At 41.2% G+C, this 18,535-nt stretch overlaps 1 long non-coding RNA gene across 1 annotated transcript; it reads right to left on the minus strand.

Annotated features, from left to right (window-relative positions):
* Nucleotides 1-960: 960 nt before the first annotated feature.
* Nucleotides 961-16,899, minus strand: LOC140849760 (uncharacterized). Its single transcript, XR_012131943.1, has 3 exons — nucleotides 16,793-16,899; nucleotides 10,272-10,353; nucleotides 961-1,089 (listed from the first exon to the last, which is right to left on the minus strand). It is a non-coding gene; the product is annotated as an uncharacterized lncRNA (long non-coding RNA).
* Between the last annotated feature and the right edge of the window lie 1,636 nt (nucleotides 16,900-18,535).

Genomic DNA, 18,535 nt, shown 5'->3' on the forward strand with positions numbered 1-18,535 from the left:
AGCAGACTCACAGAACCCAAGAATGGACTAATGGTTACCAAAGGGAAAGGGACTGGGGAGGGTGGGTGGGAAGGCAGGGAGAAGGGGAATAAGGGGCATTATGATTAACACACATAATGTAGGTGGGAGGTCACGGGGAAGGCAGTATAGCACAGAGAAGACAAGTAGTGACTCTATAGCAACTTACTATGCTGATGGACAGTGACTATAATGGGGTGTGTAGTGGGGGACTTGACAGTGGGGGGAATCTAGTGACCACAATGTTGCTCATGTAATTGTATATTAATGATACCAAAAAAAAAAAACTTTAGCAACTAGAATAAGTACTATTTTCACTCAGGGGTAGCATATCCTTTCCTCTGTTAGCTAGTTGGCACTTTTTAAAATGTTTCTTTGTAAACCGAGACAACAAAGTGTTCTTAGTTCTTGTTGTGTGTCTACATAGGTATGGGGAAGAATTTTGAAAGTAATGATTTACTGGCTGATGATGAAGTTACAAAGATTAATAATATAACTAAAGATAGCTAGTGAGGTCACAGCAAAATTACTGAGAACAACCGGAGTTAACCTCTGAAAATGAATACACTTATACTTTAAGCCTTCTACCTTAAAAAATTCTAGGAAGATAAGAATACAGAAACACTTTTCATTAGCTGCCAAAACAATGAAACCCATGTAGATGATATGCCATGTAGATTCCAGAAAATTCCACTGCACACTTATGAATGAAATTGAAAAAAAGAAAATAATGTCTTACTGTTATTATGCAAATAGTTCTTACTTCATAGACCACCTGAAAGGGGTCTTCCTGGGAACTTCTGGGGTACACTAACAGGCACACACGGGGATCAGCCAGAGATGTTTATTGACAGAGCTCAGGAACTTACTGGGGTCAGACTCTTGGCAACTTCATCTGCTTTCATGGCTTCAGGCTTCGTAGAACTTAAAATTGCCATGGCATTTCTCCTGGCAGGCACTTGGGCTTCACACAGCACAGTTTACTATTAGTGCAGTAAATATAGGTCCTTTCCTTCCTGGAGCATCTCTGCCGGCACTTCGCATGAAGATTCCAGCATTTTTGGGTGCTGCCTGACACAAAAAAGAAAGAAGAATGGAGACAGTGTCAGTCCTAAGATCAGGTAGGTTCTGGACTTGAAAGGACTGTTAAAGGATTAAAACAGAAGTGATAGAAGGTCCTCTGGTCTTCCATCTTGGCCTCCTTTCTCTTTTTCTCTTTACCTCCCCTTTAAAAAGTTGTGGTAAAATACAAATAACATAAAATTTACCAGTTTAAGCATTTTAAAGTGTCCAATTCAGAGGCATTAAGTACATTCACAATGCTGTGTGACCACCACCACCATCTAGTTCCAAAACTTTTTAATCATCCCACACTGAAACCCTGAACCCATTAAGCATTCTCACTTCCCCCTCTGCCCAGCACTGGGCAGTCACCAATTTGCCCTCCTGTTTATAGATTTGCTTACTCTGGATATTTTACGCCAGTGGAATCATATAATACATGGCTTTTTGTGTCTGGCTTCTTTCACTTAGCATGCTTTCATGGTTCATCCATATTGTATTTTTTTTTTTTTTTGGCTAGCATTCCATCATCACTCTCTTTATAATTTTATTTTTGTTTTGTTTTGTTTTGCTTTTGCCAAGGCCTATCAGCTAGAATGTGGCCTTACTCTTATTTTTTTATTGTGATAAAATACATATAACATAAAATTTACAATCTTAACTATTTTCAACTGTACAGTTTAGTGGTATTAAATACATTCTCTTTGTTTTGCAACCACCAGCACCATCATCCCTATAAGTCTTTCCATTTTGTAAAAATGAAACTCTATACCCATTAAACAATAACTCCCCATTCTCCCCTCCCTGCAGTCCCTGACAACAACCCATCCATATTGTTTTTGATACCTTTCCTGTCCCAGAGTCTTGACTAACCAACATACTACAAGACTTACAAAACCAGCTCTCAAAAGAATTGTTCTGACAATTTTGGGGGTGGAATTGCACCAATGGCCTCAATCAAGAGGCACAAAAATCTGGAACAATTTCCAACTATTCTAATCACAAATTTTGCAGTAAGGATGAGATTTGCTACCTGAGCCAAACAGGGACACATAACCCTCTCTTCTTTTTAGTCCATGAAAAACCCCAAGCCTGCTCTGATTCAAATCTTGAAATGCTTCCTGATGTCCATCAGCTGAATAAAACGGGTAACCTCTATTTGTGTCAGCAAGCTATTTTCTTTAGATAATTTGGTGCCATGACTCTTCTCTATTTCATTGATTTGTAATTTAATCTTCATTATTTCCTTTGTTATTTTTGCTGTAGGTTTAGACCACGTTTATTTTGTGATTAGGGACACGTTTTCCTTGAGATTATCTTTTGACCAGTATAGGGGAGACTATGAGGGAAAATTTGTGTTTCAGTGGAAAATTATGCACTGTCTGGAGCAGTAGTTCTCAGCTGGGGCAAATTTTGCTCCCTAGGGAATGTTTAACAGTGAACTGTCTGGAGACCTTGTTAGCAAAACTGGTGTGTGTGTGGGGGTGCTACTGGCAATTGGTGGGTAGACCCCAAGGATTCTGCTATGCTAAATAACCTACAATGCCTAGAACAGCCACAACAAAGGATTATCTAACCCAAAATGTCAATCGTGCCAAAGTGCCCATAATTGCCAACAATGTCAACAGTCCCTGCTCCAGATAAACCTTTAGAGCTATCTGGTTTTGATTATGTGGGATTTATTTTACAACTTTATGAGCTGTTGATAAATGGTAGTAGTGCAAAATAATTGTTTTCTGTGTACTGCAAGTATATTTTGTTCCACAGGGGTTCCGCTGACTCCCTACCTTCCCCTACATCATGGGGGAATGTTTTTTCAAGTTTGATTAAAACTAAATCATAGAATCAAGAATCTTAGTGAACCCCAAGCAGAATAAAACCTAAAGAAAATGATGCAAAGGCATATCATCATCAAATTTTTGAAAATCATGTTAAAGAAAAAATTTTTTTACAGCAGCCAGAAAAAAATGACACATTACATAGAATAAAAGGTAAAGATAACAGAAGACTTCTTGTCAGAAACTGCACATTAGACGACAGTACAGAGATGCATTTAAAGCAATGAAATGAAAAAGGACAATCCATAATTCTTTACACAGAAAAAATCCTCCAAAATTGGAGAATATACTTTCTCAGATCTTCAAAATCCAAGATTATTTGGAGTAACAGTGGTGGAATAGGAGGCCCCCAGCCCTCATCCTCCTATAGGAATATTAGTGTGGCAACCACCCAAACATGAAATGTACAAAAGTTAAAATTAAAATAAGAACCATTAGAATAAAAACAAAGAGGTATAGCTAAGAAGGCAATAGTGCAGACAAATTGGAATCATTAAAAACCCAACTGATCTGAAAGAGGGTAAGGAAAGAAGATATAGTGAACAAAGAAAGGATAGGCAGAAAGAAAACAAACAGAAAGACGGTAGGTTAAATGTAAGCATATTGATAATTACATTAAGTGTAAAAGGTCTGAACATCTCAATTAAAAGGTAAAGATTGTCAGACTGGATAAAAAAGCAAGACCTAACTACATGCTGTCTGTAAGAAATTTGTTCTAAATATAGAGACACATCTATGTTGAAAGTAAAAGAACAAAAACAACAAAAATACCATGGAATCACTAATGAAAGAAATCAGGAGTAGCTACATTAATATTTAAAAAGATTTCAAAACTAAGTAAATTACCAAGCATAAAAAAGGTTACTTCACAGTGACAAGGCTTGATTATCAAAAAGGCATATTAATACTAAATACAAATGCATCAAATAACAGAGCTTGAAAATACATGAAACAAAATGGGATTAAAGATGGTGGCATGAGAGGAGAGACTGAGGCTTCCTCCTAAAACTGGATACAATTAGAAAATTCAATTGGCGCAACTAATCCTGAGAGAGCAACAGGAAAGAGGACTGCGTCAGACTGCACACACCTGGAGAAAAGAGCAGACCTCAGTGAACGGGGTAACATGCTGGAGCTGTGGCTCAACGGGACCTGAGCCCCTCCCCAAACCCAGCTCACTGGCGGGAAGAAGAGAAACAGAGCAGGGAGGGAGTGGAAGGCTTAGGATTGCTGAATACCTAGCTCCGGAGATCTGCTCTGGGAGCACAAACCTACATTTCATGGTGCTTTCAGGAGACTCGCATGACTACCGACTTGGAAAGTTAATACAGGCAGAGTTCCTGGGGAGACTGGGATTCCAGCTGCTTGTGGAAAGCAGGGATCCATATCCAGCCGCTCTGGGACAAAAACATACCTGTGTGACCGGCCCACTGGCTCAGGCAGTGGAGACAGGCACAGCAGCCGGGAGGCAGGGAACAGCTCTTTCCTCACGGCAGGTACCAGTAGCGCTCCCCTGCGACCCCCAACATTGCTTCAGGGACTGAGCAGCTCCAGAATAGAGCTTTTGGACCCTAGAGGGCGCCATATACAAACATGAACCACCAAAGGAACCTTGTCCAGAGTAAAATCAATACAACTCCCGAGAAAGATTTAAATGATATGGACCTCGTGACTCTTCCTGAAAGGGAGTTCAAAATAAAAATCATCAACATGCTAACGGAGGTACGAAAAGACATCCAAGAACTCAGGAATGAATTCAGGTTGGAGATCCAGTTGTTGAAGAGCACGATGGAGGGTATTAAAAGCAGGTTGGATATGGTGGAGGAGACAAAAAATGAAATAGAAACTAGAGAAGAGGAATACAAAGAAGCTGAGGCACAGAGAGAAAAAAGGATCTCTAAAAATGAAAGAATATTGAGAGAACTGTGTGACCAATCCAAGAGAAACAATATTCGCATGATAGGGATACCAGAAGAAGAAGAGAGAGAGAAAGGGATAGAAAGTGTCTTTGAGGAGGTAGTTGCTGAAAACTTCCCCAATCTGGGGAAGGAGATAGTTTCTCAGGCCATGGAGATCCACAGATCTCCCAACACAAAGGACCCAAGGAAGACAACACCAAGACACATAGTAATTAAAATGGGAAAGATCAAGGATAAGGACAGACTGCTAAAAGGCCAGAAGGGAGTGGCATGATGTATTTAATGCAATGAAGCAGAAGGGCCTGGAACCAAGATTACTTTTCCAGCAAGATTATCATTTAAATTTGAAGGAGGGATTAAACAATTTCAGATAAGCAAAAGCTGAGAGAATTCACCTCCCACAAACCATCTCTGCAGTCTATTTTGGAGGGACTGCTATAGATGGAAGTGTTCCTAGGGTTGGATAGCTGTCACCAGAGGTAGTAAAACCATGGTAGGGAGGGTGGAGCAGCTGATTGCAAGGCAAATGCAACATTACACTGATTATCCCCAAAGTCAATCAAGGGATAGACAAAAAGTACAGAATTTGATACCTAATATATAAAGAGTGAAGGAGGAAGAAAAAGGAGGAGAAATAGAAAAGAACCTTTAGATTGTGTTTGTAACAGCATACTAAGTGAGTTAAGTTAGACTCTTAGATAGTAAGGAAAGTAAACTGGAACCTTTGGTAACCATGAATCTAAAGCCTGAAATGGCAATAAGTACATACCTATCGATAATCACCCTAAATGTAAATGCACTGAATGCACCAATCAAAAGACATAGAGTCACTGAATGGATAAGAAAACAAGACCCATCTATGTGCTGCTTACAAGAGACTCACCTCAAACCCAAAGACATGCACAGACTAAAAGTCAAGGGATGGAAAAAGATATTTCATGCAAACAATAGGAGAAAAAAGCAGGTGGTGCAGTACTAGTATCAGACAAAATAGACTTCAAAACAAAGAAAGTAATAAGAGATAAAGAAGGACATTACAAATGATAAAGGGCTCAGTCCAACAAGAGGATATAACCATTATAAATACATATACACCCAACATGGGAGCACCAGCATACATGAAACAAATACTAACAGAACTAAAGGAGGAAATAGAATGCAATGCATTCATTCTAGGAGACTTCAACACACCATTCACTCCAAAGGACAGATCCACCAGACAGAAAGTAAGTAAGGACAGAGAGGCACTGAACAACACACTAGAACAGATGGACCTAATAGACATCTATAGAACTCTACACCCAAAAGCAACAGGATACACATTCTTCTCAAGTGAGCATAGAACATTATCCAGAATAGACCACATACTAGGCCACAAAAAGAGCCTCAGTAAATTCAAAAAGATTGAAATTCTACCAACCAACTTTTCAGACCACAAAGGTATAAAACTAGAAATAAATTGTACAAAGAAAGCAAAAAGGCTCACAAACACATGGAGGCTTAACAACACGCTCCTAAATAGTCAATGGATCAATGACCAAATTAAAATGGAGATCCAGCAATATATGGAAATAAATGACAACAACAACACAAAGCCCCAACTTCTGTGGGACACAGCGAAAGCAGTCTTAAGAGGAAAGTACATAGCAATCCAGGCATATTTAAAGAAGGAAGAACAATCCCAAATGAATAGTCTAACATCACAATTACTGAAACTGGAAAAAGAAGAACAAATGATGCCTAAAGTCAGCAGAAGGAGGGACATAATAAAGATCAGAGAAGAAATAAACAAAATTGAGAAGAATAAAACAATAGCAAAAATCAATGAAACCAAGAGCTGGTTCTTTGAGAAAATAAACAAAATAGATAAGCCTCTAGCCAGACTTATTAAGAGAAAAAGAGAATCAACACATATCAACAGAATCAGAAATGAGAAAGGAAACATCACGACGGACCCCACAGAAATACAAAGAATTATTAGAGACTACTATGAAAACCTATATGCTAAGAAGCTGGAAAATCTAGAAGAAATGGACAACTTCCTAGAAAAATACAACCTTCCAAGACTCACCAAGGAAGAAACAGAAAATCTAAACAAACCAATTACCAGCAAAGAAATAGAAGCAGTAATCAAAAAACTACCCAAGAAAAAAACCCCTGGGCCAGATGGATTTACCTCCGAATTTTATCAGACGTACAGAGAAGATATAATACCCATTCTCCTTAAAGTTTTCCAAAAAACAGAAGAGGAGGGAATACTCCCAAACTCATTCTATGAAGCCAACATCACCCTAACACCAAAACCAGGCAAAGACCCCACCAAAAAAGAAAATTACAGACCAATATCCCTCATGAACGTAGATGCAAAAATACTCAACAAAATATTAGCAAACTGAATTCAAAAACACATCAAAAGGATCATACACCATGACCAAGTGGGATTCATCCCAGGGATGCAAGGATGTTAAAACATCCAAAAATCCATCAACATCATCCACCACATCAACAAGAAGGACAAAAACCACATGATCATCTCCATAGATGCTGAGCATTCGACAAAATTCAACATCCATTCATGACAAAAACTCTCCACAAAATGGGTATAGCAGGCAGGTACCTCAACATAATAAAGGCCATATATGATAAACCCACAGCCAACATCATACTGAACAGTGAAAAGCTGAAGGCTTTTCCTCTGAGATCGGGAACAACACAGGGATGCCCACTCTCCCCAGTGTTATTCAACGTAGTACTGGAGGTCCTGGCCATGGCAATTACACAAAACAAAGAAATACAAGGAATCGAAATTAGTAAAGAACAAGTCAAACTGTCACTATTTGCAGATGACATGATATTGTACATAAAAAACACTAAAGACTCCACTCCAAAACTACTAGAACTAATATTGGAATATGGCAAAGTTGCAGGATACAAAATTAACACACAGAAATCTGTGGCTTTTCTATACACTAACAATGAACTAATAGAAAGAGAAATCAGGAAAACAATTCCATTCACAATTGCATCAAAAAGAATAAAATACCTAGGAATAAACCTTACAAAGGAAGTGAAAGACCTATACCCTGAAAACTATAAGACAGTCTTAAGAGAAATTTAAGAGGACACTAACAAATGGAAACTCATCTCATGCTCTTGTCTAGGAAGAATTAATATCATCAAAATGGCCATACTGCCCAAAGCAATATACAGATTCAATGCAATCCCTATCAAATTACCAACAACATTCTTCAATGAACTAGAACAAATAGTTCAAAAATTCATATGGAAACACCAAAGACCCCAAATAGCCAAAGCAATCCTGAGAAGGAAGAATAAAGTGGGGGGGGGGATCTTGCTCCCCAACTTCAAGCTCTACTACAAAGCCATAGTAATCAAGACAGTTTGGTACTGGCACAAGAACAGAGCCATAGACCAGTGGAACAGAATAGAGACCCCAGATATTAACCCAAACATATATAGTCAATTAATATATGATGAAGGAGCCATGGACATACAATGGGGAAATGACAGTCTCTTCAACAGATGGTGCTGGCAAAACTGGACAGCTACATGTAAGAGAATGAAACTGGATCACTGTCTAACCCCATACACAAAAGTAAATTAGAAATGGATCAAAGATCTGAATGTAAGTCATGAAACCATAAAACTCTTGGAGGAAAACATAGGCATAAATCTCGTGGACATAAACATGAGTGACTTCTTCATGACCATATCTCCCCAGGCAAGGGAAACAACAGCAAAAATGAACAAGTGGGACTATATCAAGCTGAAAAGCTTCTGCACAGCAAAGGACACCATCAATAAAACAAAAAGGCATCCTACAGTATGGGAGAATATATTCATAAATGACAGATCTGATAAAGGGTTGACATCCAAAATATATAAAGAGCTCACGCACCTCAACAAACAAAAAGTGAACAATCCAATTAAAAAATGGGCAGAGGAGCTGAAGAGACAGTTCTCCAAAGAAGAAATTCAGATGGCCAACAGACACATGAAAAGATGCTCCACATCGCTAATCATCAGAAAAATGCAAATTAAAACCACAATGAGATATCACCTCACACCAGTAAGGATTGCCTCCATCCAAAAGACAAACAACAACAAATGTTGGTGAGGATGTGGAGAAAGGGGAACCCTCCTACACTGCTGGTGGGAATGTAAGCTAGTTCAACCATTGTGGAAAGCAGTATGGAGGTTCCTCAAAAAGCTCAAAATAGAAATACCATCTGACCCAGGAATTCCACTTCTAGGAATTTACCCTAAGAATGCAGCAGCCCAGTTTGAAAAAGACAGGTGCACCCCTATGTTTATCACAGCATTATTTACAATAGCCAAGAAATGGAAGCAACCTAAGTGTCCATCAGTAGATGAATGGATAAAGAAGATGTGGTACATATACACAATGGAATATTATTCAGCAGCCATAAGAAGAAAACAAATCCTACCATTTGCAACAACATGGATGGAGCTAGAGGGTATTATGCTCTGTGAAATAAGCCAGGCGGAGAAAGACAAGTACCAAATGATTTCACTCATATGTAGAGTATAAGAACGAAGAAAAACTGAAGGAACAAAACAGCAGCAGAATCACAGAACCCAAGAATGGAGTAATGGTTACCAAAGGGAAAGGGACTGGGAAGGAAGGGTGAAAAGGTAGGGATAAGGGCAGGGAAAAAGAAAGGGGGTCTTACGATTAGCATGTATAATGTGGGGTGGGGCATAGAGAGGGCTGTGCAACACAGAGAAGACAAGTAGTGAGTCTACAGCATCTTACTATGCTGATGGACAGTGACTGTAATGGGGTTTGTGGGGAGGGACTTCGTGAAGGGGCAGTCTAGTAACCATAATGTTCTTCATGTAATTATAGATTAATGATAATAAAATGAATTTAAAAAACAACATTTAAGAAATCATTGAACCCTCTTTAAGCAGCTAATCGACAAATCAGTGAATACTTCAGACGAGATCTCATGTAATATCACCAACAGTACTATTGTCAAGATCTTCCTGCCAAAGTAGATGTCTCCTAAAGATTGTTTCTAGACATATATCAATATTTTATTACTCTCCTTTCTAATTTGACTCTCAAGGTTTGTAAGAAAGAACACACTATGTGAAAAAATTGAAAAACTGGAACTTAAGCAGATTTATCTAAATTTTATTGTTCCATTTGTTCTATTTTATTTACAAATTAGGGATGTAAGGTAACTAAGCACATTTGCAAAAGAAGCTGACATATTTGAGTATTTACTATATGCTAAGTATTGTATATTTTTTCATATAGTTTATATAGATTAACTTACCTATTTTACTAAAATATCAACAAATCTATGTAGAAATTATCATCTTCATATTATAGGTAGATAACTGAGAGTCAGACAGATTAAGTAATTTGTCCAATGTTTCTCACCTAGTTACTGGCAGACCTGGAAATTTAATTCAGGTCTTTTTTATTCCAAAGATCATATTCCTTCCATGACATGTTGAAGCCCCTGTAACACACACACAAAAAAAAGAAAATAGAAAATACATGAAACAAAAAGTTGATAGAAGTGAATGAAGAAATTGACAAATTCACAATTACAGTTTCAGATTTTAACATTCTTCTCTCGATAATTGATAGAATAAGTTAGTAAAAGTATCAGTAAGGATGTAGAAGATGTGACCAATATCATCAACCAATTTGAACTCATAGATATTTATAGAACACCCTGCCCAACAACAGAAAAATCAGGGTTTTTTTTCACATGCCTACAGAATATTCACTAAGCTATACCACATTCTGCTACTACAGCATGTCAGTAAAAAAAAGGATTAAAGTCTTACAAAGTCTTTCTGTTCGCTGTAGAATTAAACTTAAAATCATAATACAAAATATATCTGGAAAGTCCCTAAATATTTGGAAATTGAAAAATGTACTTCTAAGTAGATAATGGGTGAAAGAGAAATCATAAGAAAAATTATAAAGGTTTGAGTTGATTAAAATGAAAAACACAATACATCAGCTATTTGTGGCACTAGGGAATTTGTAAACAAACTGTGGTATAGTCTACCCAGCACACAAAGGAACAAGCTGTTGATACACGAACAACATGGATGAATCTCTAAAGCATTATGTTAAGTTAAAGAAGCCAGGCACAAAAGCCTTCCTGTTGTATGATTCCACATATATGAATTCTGGAAAAGGCCAAACTAAGAAGTAACAGAAATTAGATTGTTGCTGCTGGCTGGTGGGCAGGGGCAGAGTTGTGGCAGCAAATGGGCATCTTTTTGGGGTAATGAGAATGTGTTATACCATGACTGTGGTGGTGGTACATGAATATATGCAGTCATTGAAACTTGTGTACTTAAAATGTGGGCATTTTACTTCACTTAAATTAAAACTCAACAAAACTGATAAAATAGAGAAATGAGAAGAAAAAAATTCAATAGAAAGTGACAAATGTTGAAGATAGGGGGTTCAACACAGAGGCAAGATGAGACCTTGAGGAAGGAAAACCAGAGCAAGATACCAGAAAAATATTCTAGAAACTATAATTCAGGAAAACATTCTTCAAATGAAAGAAGACTTGAAAATGGCAAAGGAGTCCACATATTTTATCTGAGAATGTTGGTGTAGAAGAAAGCAAATACAGAAGTAATGTGGGATATTTTAAGTACAAACCCTGTAGTCCTCCCTTTGAATAGGAAGTATGGATATAAATTAATGAGGTATTTTACATATATATTTAGTGTGTTGATTTTCCTGCCTAGCTCTGTCTACTGAAAAAATATAGAAAGAAGGACCAGTTTAGTAGCGCTGAATATCTCTAACATCTAGACCATAGTCCTGAAATACCATTTTCCTACTTAAGAAAAAAAAAAAAAGAGCTTCTTAAAGAAATGGCTAATTCAAGATCTGGGGCTGGAATTGTACAAGATGAGCCTGTCTCCTCACACCAGATAACCAGTTTTGAACCAGTACTGAGAAACACTGTATTCTCAAATCACACGTCTTAGAAACTTTGTATTGAAATCCTGCTGGCAAGTGTGGAACATGACATTCTTCCTGGGGAACGGAGTCTTTCAATACAGAACAGCAGCCTTGATTTCAGAGCCAGGGACAGAGTGTCAGAGAAAAGGTTTAGAGGAATTCCACATTCCTCCTAAATTTGTACTTTCCATGGAGATGGGACCCTGAACCTGTTTCTCCTCTTAAGCCAGATGTTGACCTTCTTTCACTCTACTCTGTGGCCCTGCCTTGCCTTGAAGTCTACGAAACACTACTTCATTTACAATTTACCTAAACCCCACCCTTCCCCTGAACCTTCCAGTGACCCTATTTGGTCCTTTTTTTGATGAGAAGCTCCGTGGTTCCTTTGGTGTGCATTTTCCTTTGCTGCAGCAAGTGAATGTATCTAACTTTGTCAGACTGCAAAGAGACTGTGTATCTCTCATGATGGCTACTAGATGGACTTTATCAAAAGGAAACTATCAAAAGACTAGCATAGGTTTGTAAAATAAGGCCTATGAGCCATATTAAATCAGCTTCCACTAGCCAAGGATGGGACAATGTGAATTTCTGGAAGTATAAAGATCTCAGGGAATGAAAATGTATCAAATATATTTGAATCCATGGTTTATTATGATATTCAAAACTATTTTGTTATACTTGGAGGGTGATAGGAAAATAAATCATTGTCTTGCAGATTCATAAAGAAAAATCACCAAGCGTTTATTCTGTCTTTTTTATATGAACTGTACTGCTGAATAACCAAATAGCAGAGGATGAACATCTTTATTATATTACTATTCCTGTTGACTAGCGAAAATTACATAATAGTATATTACCACTTTGCAATGTCTGAAAAGTTAATGCATCTAGGCTTTGAGCAACAGTGAATAACTGTCACTGAGAGAGACACCAAGATATCATGTGCCTCCTGAGGAAAGAACATATTACCACCAAAACTTTTGCCAGGAAGGGTATAATTTGAGCCTGCTCAAACCTCATGCAGGTACCAATCTGCAGAAATACAGAGGTCAGAGGAATACACTGAACTTCACCTTGAATATGAAGTCAACAAAATCTGTACTGTGGGAAACTACAGGTCAGATGATCCAACGGATAAATCACAAAGACCAGAAAGGGATGAAGATGTAATCAGTAACTTCAAACATTAAAAGTATCTCAAGAGACATTGGATTTTAAGAGTGGGCATGACAAAAATAGGGTATGTAGGGATACATCCTTAGCAATGAAACTGTAAAGAAATGCAAAGAAGTGATTGCTATGAAAGGCAGGATAGTGCTTAATTTGGGGGAAGGAGACAGTGGTGATGGGGAGTAAGTGGAGGGTTTTTTGGGGCAACCGTCAATGTTGTTTATTGCCGTGGATGGTAGTTATGTGGGTTTGCACTTTACAATTCATTATGCTGCACATGTTTTCCATGGCTTTCAGTATTTGTAATTCTGTGTTTTTGTTATACAAAAAAGATAAGGAAAAAACCCACCATTTAACAATGAAATCTCACTTTTTAATTCAAGAATGTCCAGATGAGCTGCTTGTGAGAGTGAGAGCAAAGAGGGTCTTAGACACTTTGTTTTGACCTCTTTGGAGGCTACTAGCAATAGCTTATACATTTAAAATGGTGCACGGTCTTTACCTGGCCATTTCCTTTTGAGATGTGTGTCCTAGAGAAATACTCTTATGTATAGACTGAGAAGCCTCTACACCAGAGATACAAGTCAGAGATAGACATCTGTCCTCAGAGAACTTCCAGTCTATCGAGTGGGGTAGAAATAGCCATTTAAGAAATAACTACCCAGATATCTGATTGATAAGAGTTGTAACAAAAGTCACAAAGGAAGAACTCTGGGTGCTGTGAGGAGGTGTAACGGCAAAGCTGGTGATGTTCCACCTAAACCTAATATCTGCTGGGTTTGTGGTTTTGCCTATATGTCCTGAATTTCCTTAACCTAACTTTAGTATTTGGAATAGATTTATTAATAATATTTTAGTATTTTGAAAATATTAAAGTGGTATTTATTTCATTCCCCTTTAATCAGGAGGCTCTCTGGTTGCCAAAAAGCAGAATCAGGCAGTTCCTGGGATTTAGGGAAATGGTAAACAAAAGTTAGAATGCAGAGTCATTGTTTAGCTTAAATGAGGTGAGTTGTTACAGTTTGTAACAAGACAATAACTTTAAAAACCAAAATTTATTAAGAATAGTCAGGGATTTCCAGTTTCGAAGAACTCCTTTATATATTATTAGGTGAGCCTGTGGGTTCAAATAACACCACTTCACCACACACGATAGGAAGCAAAGGTTGAAGGCTCAGCTAAAGGATCTTCCATTCAGTCTCATTACTACAACCACACCCAGCAGAAGTAGAAGGGCAGTGCTCTGCGCAGGGGGAGCTGGGACGCTCAAGTACACTTCCTGCAGCAACAGCCACAGCAGGTGGCCTGAGAGACCCACTAGAAATCACACCCCACCCCTGGGAGCCAGGAGGATGTGGGGCCATCAGCAAGCTAGGGGCAAAGGCCTTCCACTCCTCCCCCACTAGTGGCCTGCTGGCCGACCTGACACCTACGAAGTACAGACAAGTAATGTAAGAAAGGGAGGCAAGTGAGTCTCTTGCTGCAAACACCCAGATTGGGCTGGAGAAATTGCCAAAGCAAGAGGCATTTACTCCTTGCCTCTCAGAGCATAGCCCAAGGAAACTGCTAACAGCATGGACACAGCACATCCTAGAAGGGGCTTAGAAATGGCTCAGGGAAGTGGCTGAGCCTCTCCCTCTGTGCTCCTTGGCATCAAATAGATCCAGAAGGTCCTCATGTTCCCTTGTATCTCTGGCAGAGATAGGAAACCAGTGATGGGCTGAGAGCCTGTGGGTACTGCCAAGAGTAGACCCTTGTGCAGGAGGTGGTGGGAGAGGGTGTGACTAGCCAAAACCTAGGGACTAGATGAGAGATTTGGCGAAGAGGAAGGGCTGAGTCAGTGCGGCTCATCCACCACAGGACCCAGGAGCAAGCGCCAGCAGAACACTCACTTGACCACACACAACGAGGGACATAATTCCAGATGTCAGTGAAAGTCCAGCACAGGGCCCCATCCCCATGCCTCATGCTCCTGCCCTAGGGCCTTTGCACTTGTTATTCCCTCCAGCATGAATGTTCTTCCCCACAAATCCACATGGTTCACCCTTATCCTCCCTCAGGTCACAGCGAGCCATTCCACGAACACCCCTTTAAAATGGCAAATCCACCTCCCCCTTGCCTGTCTGTTCTGGTCATCACACTCATCAGCTTACATATGTTTAACTTATTTTTAAAAAATTTCTGCTTCCTTCAATAGAATGTAAACTCTTAAGAGGACAGAGATTTTGCTCCTCTTGTTTTGTTCTGATTTGTCCACTGCTTTACCTCCAGCACCTATCACAGGGCCTGAACCAGGAAATCCATTCAACCGTATTAACTGAATGAACCAATTCATTCATTCATGACATATCAAGTTACTTTCCCCTAAATGCCTATGCTGTCCTGGAAAGGAGAAGGGGTCAGAAGAATGGGGAATCTGAAAGACTGAATATTTATTTAAAAGAGACTGAATGAACTTAGAAACCATTTTAAACCAGAAAAGATGTGCATTTAACCACTAAGTTTAGGCACAGCTGCTACGTACCTCCTCCTGCTCTTCCCTTCAGGGGTCCCACCAGCAGGATGGAAATTTGAGGGAAAATTCAGTTGAGTTATGGAAAATCAAGAAGTTACACTTTTTGGCACACCAAAATTTCAGTGTGTTCAATGTTGTTTCCTCACCCTGACATTACTATACACATACTATTGTTTGAGAATTGAGGAAATTGAAATTAAAACCCTGAACAGCTGAGCTGCTTGCTGGGGGTCACAGAGAAACGAGGGTAGAAAATGGTGGGGCAGTTTTTAACTCGGGGTTGGGGCGTTCCTCTCTAGCCCCAGTTGAATGGTGTTTCAGGGATTTGCCACAGGCAGGTACAGGCTGAGGTCAGCTTGTTAGAGGAAATTCACACATTTCCATCCTGTGGAAAGGTCTGATGAAAGCCTTGGCATGAGAAGAAGCTTCTGCCAGCTGAGCAGGAGGGGCCAGATGGCTATGCTGGAATTGGTGGAATGGGCGTCAACAATGGCCCTTCCCTGCCCCCTCACTTGGCCATATGCCCTCACCTGGCACTCAAGGCCCATCAAGACTTGGACCTTGAATGAATGCTACCTCAGCTTTATCCCTTGCCTTGACCCAACCCACTCGTCCATTTTGTGCCAGTCCCCAGAAGGCAGCTGCTCTCTCCCACGTCTGGACCTTTGCATAAGCTGACACCCTTCCTGCTTCTGCCTCTTCTAATTTCTGCACACTTTCAGGACTCCAGGTATCCCTTCAGGAGGCCTCTCCTGGCCCTCAGCCTCCAGCTTGTCCCTCCCATGTGCACCCCAGCTGCTAGATCCCCTCCATCACAACTCATGGCACTCTGGGTTGTAAATGCTATTTATCGTCTCCCCCAGGGCCATGTCATTTATCTCTGGGGTCCTAGCTTCCGACACAGGGTCTGGCACAGAGGCAGACACAATAAATAAGAGCTTTTCTCTCTCCTTAAGGTGACTGAGATCTTTACAAAGCCTCGATCATTCTGGGGACCATTTTGTGAAAGGCTGCTAGTGTCCCCTCTTTCTGCTTCTGCCCGCCCCTTCCATTCTTTCTCACTTGCTAGGCCGCCTGTGCCTGCTTGCTGGGAGAGCCGCGATGGCGTGGCTCAGTGAGAAGCTCTGGATGTCCTGGTTGGCACTGGTGAGGGTGCCTCCTCTACGTGGCCCCGAAAGGTGACCTCCTGAGGACCCACAGCTCATCCTCCCCGCCCTTGGGCTTCTGTCACCAGGCCTCCACTCCCTGACCCTCCCCTGAAGAGGTCGGTCACCTGGAGTGAGCTGGGACAGGGGCAGCAGCGCCGCCAGCGTCAGCAAAAGGAGCTTCATGGCTGCAGGCGGCCCAGGGAGAAGCTGCAAGTCCGGTGCGATGGCAAGGCTAATGGGGGAGGGCTCTGGCCTCTCTGGCTCGCGGCCCTTTTGTTCGCCCGGTCCAGATGTCACCCACACGTGCTCTCAGCTGCCCACGGGCACAGCCCGCTAGCTCCCTGGGCCCACAGTGTGCAGCTGGCCTGCCGCCTCGGGTCATTTGAGCGAGCAGGGAGAGAGAGGCAACAAGACCCACCGTCCAAGTACCCATCCTTCCAAGCCCCTCCCGCGTGAACCAAGGGACCGCAAGGGGGCGCCACGCACATGGAATCCAGAGGTTGAGGAAGACTTCACGGACGAGGCGACGGCAGTGTTTTGACGACTGAATACCAAAGCACCAGGCAGAGGAGCTGGGATGGTGTTCCAGGCAGAGGAAAGTCTGTACAAAAAGGCCTGAGTTGGCGTCGGAAATGAGAAATAGGACGTAACTGGAGCTCAGACTGCCGGAGAGTGGTAGTCAGGGAGGAAGTGCCCAGCACCAGCCTGGCCGTGCCCTCAGAAGTAGCAGCTGTCACAGCCCCCTGCCTGCCACCTGGGTACTCCCCATGACCTTACCCACAGGGTCATGCCTTCTGGGCACCAGGCTGTGGCCCTGCCTCAGAGATCCAAGAACCAGCTCTTCTGGACCCCTCCTCTGAACTCTCAGGTTTTGAAAACCCATTCTCCTCCCTTCAGTTCTGGCAGCCCCGGTGGCGGCCCCTCCTGTTACTAGTCTGTTTCCTCACGGTCCTCTCTTTGCTCTTCTGGTCTTCCAACGACGTGTACCAGTTCCCTATATTAAATGTCCTGTTTGGCTTACATTTCCAGATTGGACCCCACTCAATACAGGTGCCAAGATTATAAAAGCAGATATAGGATTTACAAGACAGGATGCCATTGAAGAGCACGTCTGTGGGGGCAGCAGCACACTGAGGAGGCTGAAGACTGAAAGGTAAGTGAAAGAGTGAGGTCGGCAAGTTGGTAAACAACTCTTCCTAAAACTTATACTGAAAAGGTGACGGCGCCTAAGGCCTAGAGACCACCACTGTACGCTCATTTCTCCTACGGAGACTCATGTTTTCAAACACAGGTTCGTTATGGCTCAATCAGGGAACTAGCAGCAGGACTGTCAGTGTCATGGAATATGGAATTTATCCTAAGAATTGGACTATTCAGTATGGGAGGAGCTGGGAAAGACAAGACCTGCCCTGGCTGGTGGTGCGGGTATAGGAGGCTGTTGATAGCGGTTTGCTCTTCAGGATGACTGCTTTGGTTCCTGGGGAGGTGTTTAGTGGTGGGCCTGGGCCTGGGGCACTGGGGTCTGCGGAGCTGGCAGTCAGATGGAGAGCTGATGAATAATAGCAGGGAATAATCAGGACAAACTGAAACCCGCACACACCCGATTCTGTCCCTCCCCACCTTGACAACCTTCAGAGCACAATCACGCTGCTTCAGTTCCCAAATCTCATGCAATAATAACAACATTAATAAAAAGTTTGTGGCAAACCCTAACTCAGTCCCATACAGGGAGGGGAATTGTGAAATGAAGTTTCATCCTAACTAGGCTGTCTGAGTGCCTGCCAGGTGATGCTACAGAAACATCATGGGTCCGAACTCTTTGAATTATATACAGTAAATATGTGCAGCTCTTTTTGTATATCAGTTAT

This window comes from Manis javanica, chromosome 5, assembly GCF_040802235.1.
Source record: "Manis javanica isolate MJ-LG chromosome 5, MJ_LKY, whole genome shotgun sequence".
Classification (NCBI taxonomy): domain Eukaryota; kingdom Metazoa; phylum Chordata; class Mammalia; order Pholidota; family Manidae; genus Manis; species Manis javanica.